The sequence below is a fragment of the Gorilla gorilla genome, chromosome 19, assembly GCF_029281585.2.
Source record: "Gorilla gorilla gorilla isolate KB3781 chromosome 19, NHGRI_mGorGor1-v2.1_pri, whole genome shotgun sequence".
Classification (NCBI taxonomy): domain Eukaryota; kingdom Metazoa; phylum Chordata; class Mammalia; order Primates; family Hominidae; genus Gorilla; species Gorilla gorilla.
The window spans coordinates 52887734-52898305 of record NC_073243.2 but is presented as its reverse complement, the minus strand read 5'-3'; the positions used below and the strand labels follow the sequence as shown (position 1 = coordinate 52898305).

At 43.8% G+C, this 10572-nt stretch overlaps 1 pseudogene; it reads right to left on the bottom strand.

Annotated features, from left to right (window-relative positions):
• Positions 1 to 1378: 1378 nt before the first annotated feature.
• LOC101140632 (pre-rRNA-processing protein TSR1 homolog) lies at positions 1379 to 5123 on the bottom strand (annotated as a pseudogene).
• Positions 5124 to 10572: the final 5449 nt, after the last annotated feature.

Sequence of the window (10572 nt, the reverse complement as noted above, 5' to 3'; positions counted from 1 at the left end):
ACCAGTCAGATTCCCTGTGGACATGAATGAAAGAAGAGACCAATCTGAGGATGCTTTGAGAGTTCCTGAATGTTCTACGAATGGTCCTGTCCCTTCCTGGCCTTCATAAAAAGAATGTTCTTTTTAAATTTGAGTAGTGGTTCTCAATGCAGGTGGGTGGGTCGGGGGTGGTTTTGTCCCCTCCCCAGAGGACATTTGGCAATGTCCGTAGGCAGTTTTGGTTGTCAGGACTTGTGGGAGGGTGCTACTGGCATTTAGTGGGTAGAGGTCAGGTTGCTGCTAAACATCCTACAATACACTGGACGGCCCACAACAAAGCATGACTCAGTCTTGTGGTAATAGTGCTGAGCTTGAGAAACCTGATGCAGAGACAGCAGCTCAAGAAGGTCACGCTGTGTATGGAGGGTTAGCCAATGGGGGACTTCCAACCATTACATAGAGTGATGATTCTCCTCTTTAAGAAGGCCTGGCATATACTGAAATAGAACAACCTCCATCTACGTCAAAAGCTCAAAGTTGATGCAAAACATCACATCAACAGTGGCTTTCTTATCTAAACACCATTTGTCAAAACAGACAGCCCTTCAAACAGCTGACATTCAGGGAGTGCAGAGTCTGCCCTGCTCTGGGAGCCTCAACCCAGGATATTTCATGTTAACATAAACAGGATAAGGCTTTTCAGCTGCAGTGCTGTTTACCAGGAACCTGCTGGAATAAACTAGATTGTTAAGTTTAATTTAGTGAGCAGCAGTAATCACCGTAGTTCTTCCATTTGTTGAGAAGAAACAAACATGTGGGCACATCTGACAGAAGCTGGATTTGCCAAATGGTGGATTTGCCAAATGGTGAGGGTGACTTTGGAGTGCTACCCCAGCGGATGATGAACACAAGGATGACAGACTCCATCCCTCAGAGGAAAGAATCAACTTAAAAGCGAAAGAAGCAAGCCTAACTGCCCTCCCTGCTCTGAGGGAGGAATGGAAACGCATTCTGGAAACGCATTTCTGTCAAAGCCGAACATCAGCAAGTCAGTGACTAAGTTGAAAGGAAATGTGGTCAAAGGGTACAAAGTTTCAATGACCCTGGGGGAATATCCTTTAGCGATCTATTGTACAGCATGGTAACCACAGTTATTAATAATGCATTGTATTTATGCATTTATTTTTATTTCAGTAAGATTTAATAGCTTTTTGGATTAAGTAGTAGAAAAACTTCCATACTTAACTGAGATATTTTGTCAAGGCCAAAAAAAGACTTGCAAAATGGTGCAGCAGACTGACAAGCTGACGTAGAAAATAAACTTTGGCCAATCACAACTTGTGACTCCCATCCTTGGAGTGCTGACTGGCCTCAGTGAGACAGAATCGCTTTAAATCTATTACTCCATGCCCACCTGAGGCACTGTTGAAGAAATCTCACTGTTCACCCAAGGTGCTGGTTCTGGTACACTTGGATCATAAGTCCATTTGGGGAAAACTCATTTGTAAAGGTTCATCAGTTCTGTGTTCTGAGATTTTAGCTTCCTATCAAAGCTGCACTTCATGTGGCCATGGGTACCTGAAGGCTCCTGGATGTGTCCTCTGCGGCTCCACTTTGTTCTCAGTTCTACTGGTTTAAACCACTGCACATCCTCTCTATTGAAGAACATGTAACATACCACTGCCATCTTAGTACAAATTTTGAAAGGAGGATCACTCAGGACAACTCTCTTGATGACCGTTCTGTTTGGATCCACCAACAAAAGATGGCCTGTAGCAATAAGATTGTGCATTCCATTGCTTTTCTGCTTGAAAAGCAGCAAAGATGAAGGAGGAAAAGTGGTTGGTGCATATACTGTCACCGTCAGGGCCATATCAGCAGTCAGGAATCTCTGAAATTTATGTTTGTCTGCTGCGGCATACTGAGAGAATAAAGGTGAGGCTCGTAAGTGCCTGGATCTACAGTGGAATATGAGCTCCTCCTTGGCTTTCGCAGATTCAGTGCTGCCAGGGTCACACCTCACCACCATATTCAATACTGACATCTTCTGTTCATGAGGTAGTGAAGAAAATGCAATCAAGGGCGCTCCTTGCCTGAATCACTCAACCACTGAGACAGGGACATTAGAGACATGCAGTGTGACATACCGGCCAACATCAGCTCCTTCAACCTCTTTTTCTTCAATCTCTTTAAATATGCTTTTCCTAATACTAGTACTGTTCTGAAACTGAAATATTCAAGCACAATCTTGAGCAATATTTTTCCTTAGGATCCTATGGAGATGTCTGGAAGCTCTTGAGGCCTTTGTATTTCTGAAACTGAATTCTGGCAGCCACATCACGGGGGGTGTCCACTTCACCTGGAAACATCTCTTCCAGTCTTTCTTGTTTACATTTGTCCAACATTTTTGCCTCAGCTTCTTCATCCACTTTCTCATCAGAGAGATCATCATGCACAGACTCCCTTGTAGTCAGTTTCACATTCCTCCTCTTCTTCATCTTCACACTTTCATGCTGAGATTCCTCCTTCATAAAATCCTCATGTTCTGTATCATCATATCCTTTACCACCTTAGAATCTCCCTTCAAGAAATCCTTTGTCTCACTCAACTCCTCCTCATTGGGCCAGCTTTGCTCCCCCTGCATTAGATCTGGGATAACCTCTGTTTGTCAGGATTCCTGTCTAGCAGGATCTGCCTTCATTAGAACTTTAAGGTCTTCTTCCATATCATCGACAGTATCCATGGCACAAATCTCTATTGCCATGTCTGGGTCCTTTTGGGATTTAATTACTGTAGGATTTAAAGGGAAAGGGTCCATGGGGTCATCTATGTGTTTCATCTGGAAATCACCACATCCAGTGATATGCAGCAACCTATTTACATTCAGAGTCTGCCCACGAACATAGCCTGAAATTTCCAAGGTGCCCACCAAATTATTCTCTTCACTAGGAACAAAATCAGCAGTATGGGCAAATAGGTAGGCCTGCTGATCTCGAAAAGCAAGATGCCATTGCTTCTGGTTAGCCAACTGCCTAAGCAGCATCCCTGCCTCCTGTTGAGTGTCTAACAAGAGGAGTTTGTCATCCAGAAAGTGCTTCTCCACTGCTTTACTTAGCTTCTTTCTGGCATCTATTTGTTTCTTCAGTGGGAGGCCAGATAATCCCTGGACAGCTAGTGCTAATGAGGAGAGCCATCCTTGCTACCCAGCTGTCTCTTCTCCGCCAGAACCACCTCCTTCTTCTGCTTTTGGAGCTGGCTGGCGGAATGCCTCTGGTCTACTCTGCTGAGTGCTTTTCTCACCTTCTTGCTTAGGGTTTTCAGTGCTAGACGGCCCTTGCCATCCTGCTGTGCAGATCCCCGACCCCGATGCCGCCCACTTTTATGAGCTTTATTCTGCATCTTGAGTGGGCTGGAGTGGTGGGCTGCCATGCTGCAGCTCACATGTACAGAGTCAGCCCATTGTATTTATTTCGTTTTATTCTTTAATCTTTTTTTTTTTTTTTTGTAAAGTCGGGGTCACACTATGTTGTCCAGGCTGGTCTTGAACTCCTGGACTCAAGTGATCCTACCACCTTGGCCTCCCAAAGTGCTGGGATTACAGACGTGAGCCACCACGGCTGGCCAGTAATGTATTGCATATTTCAACATTGCTAAAATAGAGTTTTAATGTTCTCATCATAAAAAAATGATAAATTAGTGAGGCAATGCATACGTTAACTAGTTTGATTGTATCTTTCTATAACATATGCATAGATCAAAACATCACATTGCCTCCTTTTCCACCGTATAGCAGAAGGATGGCACAGACACTTTGAAGGGAACAAATCATACAGAACCAACACACAAACAAATGATTGGAAAACATTGTACTCCATAAATATATACAATAAAATAATTACAAATTAAACAATAAAATGTGGAAGATTTGGATATTATTTTTCTTCCCATAGTTAAAATAATACTCTTTAATAAAAATTGTACAAGCTTTTTTTTTGTGTGTGTTTGTCATATTAGAATTCCCATCTACAGAAGACCAGGGAAAGATGAAGGTTCTTAGTAGTAAGAGGAAATATAGTCTAGCCCAGCAGCACTCAGAGATCCGGTACTATCTCGAGTACCACTAATCGAGCGGATGCATCCCTTTTTGATAACTATAACTATCCCTCAGTGCCAAAATTTACTGTTTTGTCTAATCTCTGGCCAGCCCAGTTGAGCTAGAGAAAGGTTGTGTTTAAGTGCAGTAAATGCCTCAAAGGGAAACAAGTGAGTTTTCATCCAGGTGGTTCCCCTTTCAGCTGCAACTTAATTTCCTCTCGTTTTTTGCTCCATTGACATAGTAGAGTTATAGTTCGTCCTCAATGCAGTGGTTAACAGTTCAGACTCTAGATTAGACTAGCAAAGTTTGAATCCCAGCAAGTTACTAAACCTTTTTGTGTGTCCTGTTCTTCACCTTTAAAATAAGAATGATAATGCTTGTACCCACCTCATACAGTTGTGCTGACTTAAGTGATTTAATATTTGTAAAGCACATAGAACAGTTTAGGTGAATGGTGAATACTATATTTGGTAAATAAATAAAAATAACGCCTGCCATCTTAAGCTGGAATCTCTAAATTCACACATTAGACTGCAACTAAACAGACTTTGGAGTCTGGAGCTAAATCACAACAGGGAACAGGTATCCTAAAAACGAACATGCATTTATCAAACAGCCCTCAATGTCTCCAGGGCTCATTTTTAACTGCTATTGCAAAGGATTCCACCCTCCCAGGGCCTGCACATGCTGAAGGTATACAACGGCCTGGAAAAAGTGTCAGATGGTTTTCATAAACTTGGCACTGACCGATCATCTACCTTCTTATTCGTTGGGTAGGTGCTAACTGTAAGTTGGGTAAAATGGAAGTTTTACCAGAGCAGGGGGCTGGGACACCACAGAATAAACCAGCAATCCCTCTGACGTGGAGGTGATAATAGCAGTTCAGTCAGGAGGTGACAGTCTGGACTAAGGGTGTGGTTAAAATGGCACAGGAGGGGCAGAATCGGGAGCAGGTATAAGCTGCAGGCCAGGACTGTCCTTAGGGGCAGTAATGATGGGAGAGACCAAACCAACAGCCCGATTCAATGATGAAAGCTGAATTGGGCATGGCCGCAGAAGGAAAAGTCCAGCACCTGTCTCAGCCCTGGCAGGGGCTCATCCACCTGCTCTCCCTGGAAACTCCTTTTCCACTGTGTAGCAGAGGGATGGCACAGATACTTTGAAGGGAGCAAATAATACAACCAACACACAGACAAATGATTGGAAAACAATTCTACAGAGCAATTCTTGCCTACTCTCTTGAGGCCTGAGAAAGTTCAATCAAAACCAGAATTAAAGAATGCCAGTACTGGCCACCACAGGCAGGGTCTTATGGGCTTTGGAATCCGAGAGAGAGAGAGGACTCGGGGATGTCAAACACGTTGCTGACTGCAGAAGTTTCACTTTTTCTTTTTATTTATTTATTTATTATACTTTTAGGGTACATGTGCACAATGTGCAAGTTAGTTACATATGTATACATGTGCCATGTTGGTGTGCTGCCCCCATTAACTTGTCATTTAACATTAGGTATATCTCCTAATGCTATCCCTCCCCACTCCCCCCATCCCACAACAGGCCTCGGTGTGTGATGTTCCCCTTCTTGTGTCCAAGTGTTCTCATTGTTCAATTCCCACCTATGAGTGAGAACATGCGCTGTTTGTTTTTTTGTCCTTGCGATAGTTTGCTGAGAATGATGGTTTCCAGCTTTGTCCATGTCCCTACAAAGGACTATGCAGCCATAAAAAAGAAGTTTCACTTTTTCACTTTACCGTTTTCCTTAAAATTTCCCATGGATGGTATTCTTGGTTTTTGGGGTGGAAGAGAGAGAGGGAGAAGGGAAACAGGAACGAAATATTTCAAGGGGGAGCAAAGTTGAATTAAGACTGGTGGTTGAAGGCTGGCGATTAATGCTCCATCTCTTACTTCTCTCCTTCCATTAATGTCTAAGGGGAAGCAACAGAAAAGGTCGGTTCTGAGTAGGGGAAGCAAAGGCAGAGCAGTCCCACTGCTGTCATCAGATTTAGCGAGATTTTTGCCCAGCTGTTTGCTGAAAGAAAAGCAGGAAAACGAAGAACCAGAGGGCTCAGGCAGGGCCACTCTGTCTTGAATGGTCTCATTCCTCATTCTCAAAGAGAATCTTTCAGGGGTTAGCTCTTCCTTAAGAATTTCTGCAGCTCAGAAACCTGCCCTTTGAAGCCCAGGGTGGCCACCTTTTTTTTTTTTTTTTAAATTTTTTGAGACGGAGTCTAGCTCTGTTGCCCAGCAGGCTGGAGTGAAGTGGCGCCATCTCAGCTCATTGCAACCTCTGCCTCCTGGTTTCAAGCAATTCTCCTGCCTCAGCCTCCCGAGCAGCTGCAACTACAGGCATGCATCACCACGCCTGGCTAATTTTTGTATTTTCAGTAGAGACGGGGTTTCACCATGTTGGACAGGCTGGTTTTGAACTCCTGACCTCAGGTGATCCACCTGCCTCGGCCTCCCAAGGTGCTGGGATTACAGGTGTGAGCCACCGTGCCTGGCCATTTTTTTTTTTTTTTTTGGAAAGGCCAATCTGTGACCCTCCCACTGGCTGCCCTGGGAGAGTTGTCAGCTTTGTTGTCAGGATGTTTTATGTTGGACACTGTTATAGGTTGAGTTGTGTCCCCTACAATTTATGTGTTGAAGTCCTAACCCTTAGCAGCAGTGAAGGTAACCTTATTTGGAAATAGGATTTTTGCAGATGTTATTAGTTAACATGAAGTCTTTAAGGCAGGCCCTCATCTGCCGTGACTGGTATCCTTAAAAAAAGGGGGAATTTGGACCAGGCGTGGTAGCTCACGACTGTAATCCCAGCACTTTGGGAGGCCGAGGTGGGCGGGTCATGAGGTCAGAAGATCGAGACCATCCTGGCTAACAAAGTGAAACCCTGTCTCTACTGAAAAATACAAAAAAATTTAGCTGGGCGTGGTGGCGGGCGCGTGTAATCCCAGCTACTCTGGAGGCTGAGGCAGGAGAATTGCGTGAACCTGGGAGGTGGAGCTTGCAGTGAGCTGAGATTGCACCACTGCACTCCAACCTGGGTCACAGAGCAAGACTCTGTCTCAAAAAAAAAAAAAAGGCGGGCATGGGAGCGAAATTTGGATGCAGACACATACACACAGGGAGAATGCCACGTGCAGATGAAGGCAGAGATCAGGGCGATGCTTCTACAAGTCAAGAGATACCAAGGACTGCCAACACACCACCAGAAGCTAGGAGAGAGAACAAATTCTTCCTCACCGCCTTCTAACCTCCAGAACTCCAGAACTGTGAAACGAGGAATGCCTGCTGTTTTAATCCACCACTTTGTGGTACTTTGTTACAGCAGCCATCGCAAACTAATACAGGCACCAACTTGAAGGTTTGGACTTACTGGAAATAAACAAACTTTTCCCTGGCAGGTGGATCTACTCCACATTGTCCCTGCGGACTTATATTTGGCTTTTGCCAGTAACGGTTTGTACAGTGACCCTTGGTGTGGTTCTGCTCCGGATCCCCCTATATCTCTCTGGTGGAAAATTTCCTAGCTGCTCCAGGCTGTGTAGGGGGATCAAGAATGGAGCTCTTTGTTTAGACTTTGCGTGGTGTACATAAATAACGAGCATATGGGGAATTTTCAAGCCAGAGGCATTTCAGAACTAGGCAAGGGAAGAGAGGTTTCATTTGTTAAAGACATTTCCTGTTAAAATTCATCACAAGCTTCTCTACATCCTCCCTTTCCAGTGTCCTGCCCCCTCCCCACACACCCCAAATATGTAAGAGACTTTCTTCGCAGCGTAGGCCCAACAGGATGTTGTGAGAATGAATAAGAAAAAATTAATACATCAAACCAGATGAATGGAAAAAGCTCTGTTTCTTTTTATGCATGTAACTTCAGAACTGTAAAAAGGGAACGAGTAAGAGAATTTCTCATAAGTGAACGTGCTGTTAAGTGTGTCTAAATTGTTTATACAAAGGGTTGCCTTCAGAAAATCACCCCAGTTGTTCCTTTTAGTTATGGGGACGTGCACTGAAATTCTACCTTCAGGATTTTAATGGAGACTTCTTGTGTTAGTAGCTTATGTGCCTAGCTGTCCCAGGCTGAAAAGTAGGGGGGTCAAGTTTCAGGTGTAAGAGCTGATCTACTCCAAGCCAGTCCACCCAGAAAGCAGGAGGTGGGCCTGGCCCTGGGGAATAATTTTGGATTCGCTGAACGCAGGGTGCCCCACTTAGTTACTGCTATTTCCTATTATCCTGTGGATGCTTGACAGCAACCACATCTATTGGCTCTGTAAAAGCTCTTCTAAATAAAAATATTTCATTAGCTGCCAGGAAATTGGTGAGGCAAGCTGTGTAAAAGGCAGCTCCATTTGCTTGGGTCTGGGAAGGAGGTTGACTCCTGGTTAGCACAAGCATCCCAGTTTCACACCCTATTAACAGGGTGTCAGTTGGATTTCTCCCTTTTAACCCAAACCACAACCCTAGGGAAGCTGGCCAGCCTTCCAGTTGCTTCTGGTGCAGATATTCATGGCTTCATGGTCTGACTTAGTTGAAGTGATTTCTTGCAACACTTTCAGAAGAGGCACGTCCACATTCAAATGTAACCATAGGAACGTATAGCAATGATAAATGTTCATCATATAAGGATTGCCTTGTATTTTGAATTATGGTGCTTTCTGGACAAACCTCCTGAAGATCAATGTGTATAATTGGTAATTTGCAGTAATATTAGGAAATTAAATAGAAAAAAAAAGTAACAAAAGAGTAATAATTCCTACTCTTAAAAATATTTCTTAAATGGTAAGGTGCAAGAGAGAATACAGAATATAAAGCATAAAACTGAAGGAAGTCGGATTAGGGTACAATTTATTGAAGATCTGCAATGAGCCAGGAAATGCACTAAGTTCTTTATTGTGTATCCTTATCTTGGGAGGAGAGAGAGTGGGGTGGGGGGTGAGGGAGAGAGAGAGAGAGAATATGAATAGATCCATTTGGAGAATTTGTCCTGCATTATTAAAGAAGGGTAATTTATAAGAGTGTCATGAAGTCATTTAGGAGTTTGAGGGGCAACAGAAGAGAGGTAATTATGTATCCCAAAACCCTAAACCCAACAATCACATTTTTCTGATTTACAGAAGGGTCTAATCCCTGAGTAATGTTTTTAAGGTCCAGGTCCAAACCCTGGCTTTGGAATAATTGGCCTGTTGCCTGGGGTCAGGGCTTCGGCTTTTAGAGGCAAAAACAATAATCAAAAACAGCTTTCAGAAAGATGTCACTCTACCCCAAGCCTACCACAGTGACTTGCACATAGTATGGCCTGAAATAAGAGTTTGCGTAATGGATGAACAGAGGATTTTATATTGAAATGTTGTTTGTAGCAGACAATTCCTATACTTCTTTTTCCACTTGAAGATGATGAAGAGAGACTTGTCTGAATTGCAATAAGAGAAAATAGGTTAGAATTCCCAGCTGCAAGCAGACATAAATCTTGGTAAGAGCTTCAAGAGGGTTAATGAAGTTCTTTCTGGAGTATCTATGGCAACAGAAAGGCTAAACATGGCCCTGTGTACTATGTAGAAGAATAGGGTAGATCTTTTTTTTTTTTTTTTTTTTTTTTTTTGAGACAGAGTTTCGCTCTTGTTGCCCAGGCTGGAGTGCAGTGGTGCAATCTTGGCTCACTGCAACCTCCGCCTCCCAGGTTCAAGTGATTTTCCTGCCTCAGCCTCCCAAGTAGCTGGGATTTCAGGCATGCACCACCATGCCCAGCTAATTTTTTGTATTTTGAGTAGAGATGGTGTTTCACCATGTTGGCCAGGCTGGTCTTGAACTCCTGACCTCAGGTGATCCACCCACCTCAGCCTCCCAAAGTGCTGGGATTACAGGCATGAACACCGTGCCTGGCCAGATCTTTAAAATCTGCTCCTTACCCCTTTCCTGCGTGCCTTTTCATTTACTACTTTGTGGGAGACACAGCCACCTAGAATTATACTAAATCTCCCGGAATGATGGAACTCTTTCTTTTGGTCAAGATGGTCAGTCTTTTTGAGGACACAAGCATCACACAGCTGATGTTGCCTGAATTAGGTTATGATATAAAAGGGATACATATCAGTTAGGGATTGGTTTAGCTGAGAATGAAGGCAAACCCCAAATAAAATGGCATAAACAAAATAGAAATTGAAGAAGTTCAGAGGAAAGTATCCTGTTCATGACATTGTCAGGAGCCACCTTTTTCACCTGTGGCTTCTCTACCTCATGGTCCAAGGTGGTTGCTTGAGCTCCAGCCATCATGTCTACATTCTAGCAAGGAGGAAAGAAAGGTTTTGAGACAGGGCCTTGCTCTGTTACTCAGGCTGGAGTGCCGTGCCATAATCACGACTCACTGCAGTCTTGACCTCTCCTGGGCTCAGGTGACCTCCTACCTCAGCCTCCCGAGTAGCTGGGACTACAGGCATGTGCCACCATGCCTGGCTAATTTTCGTATTTTTAGTAGCGATGGGTTTCGACATGTTGCCTAG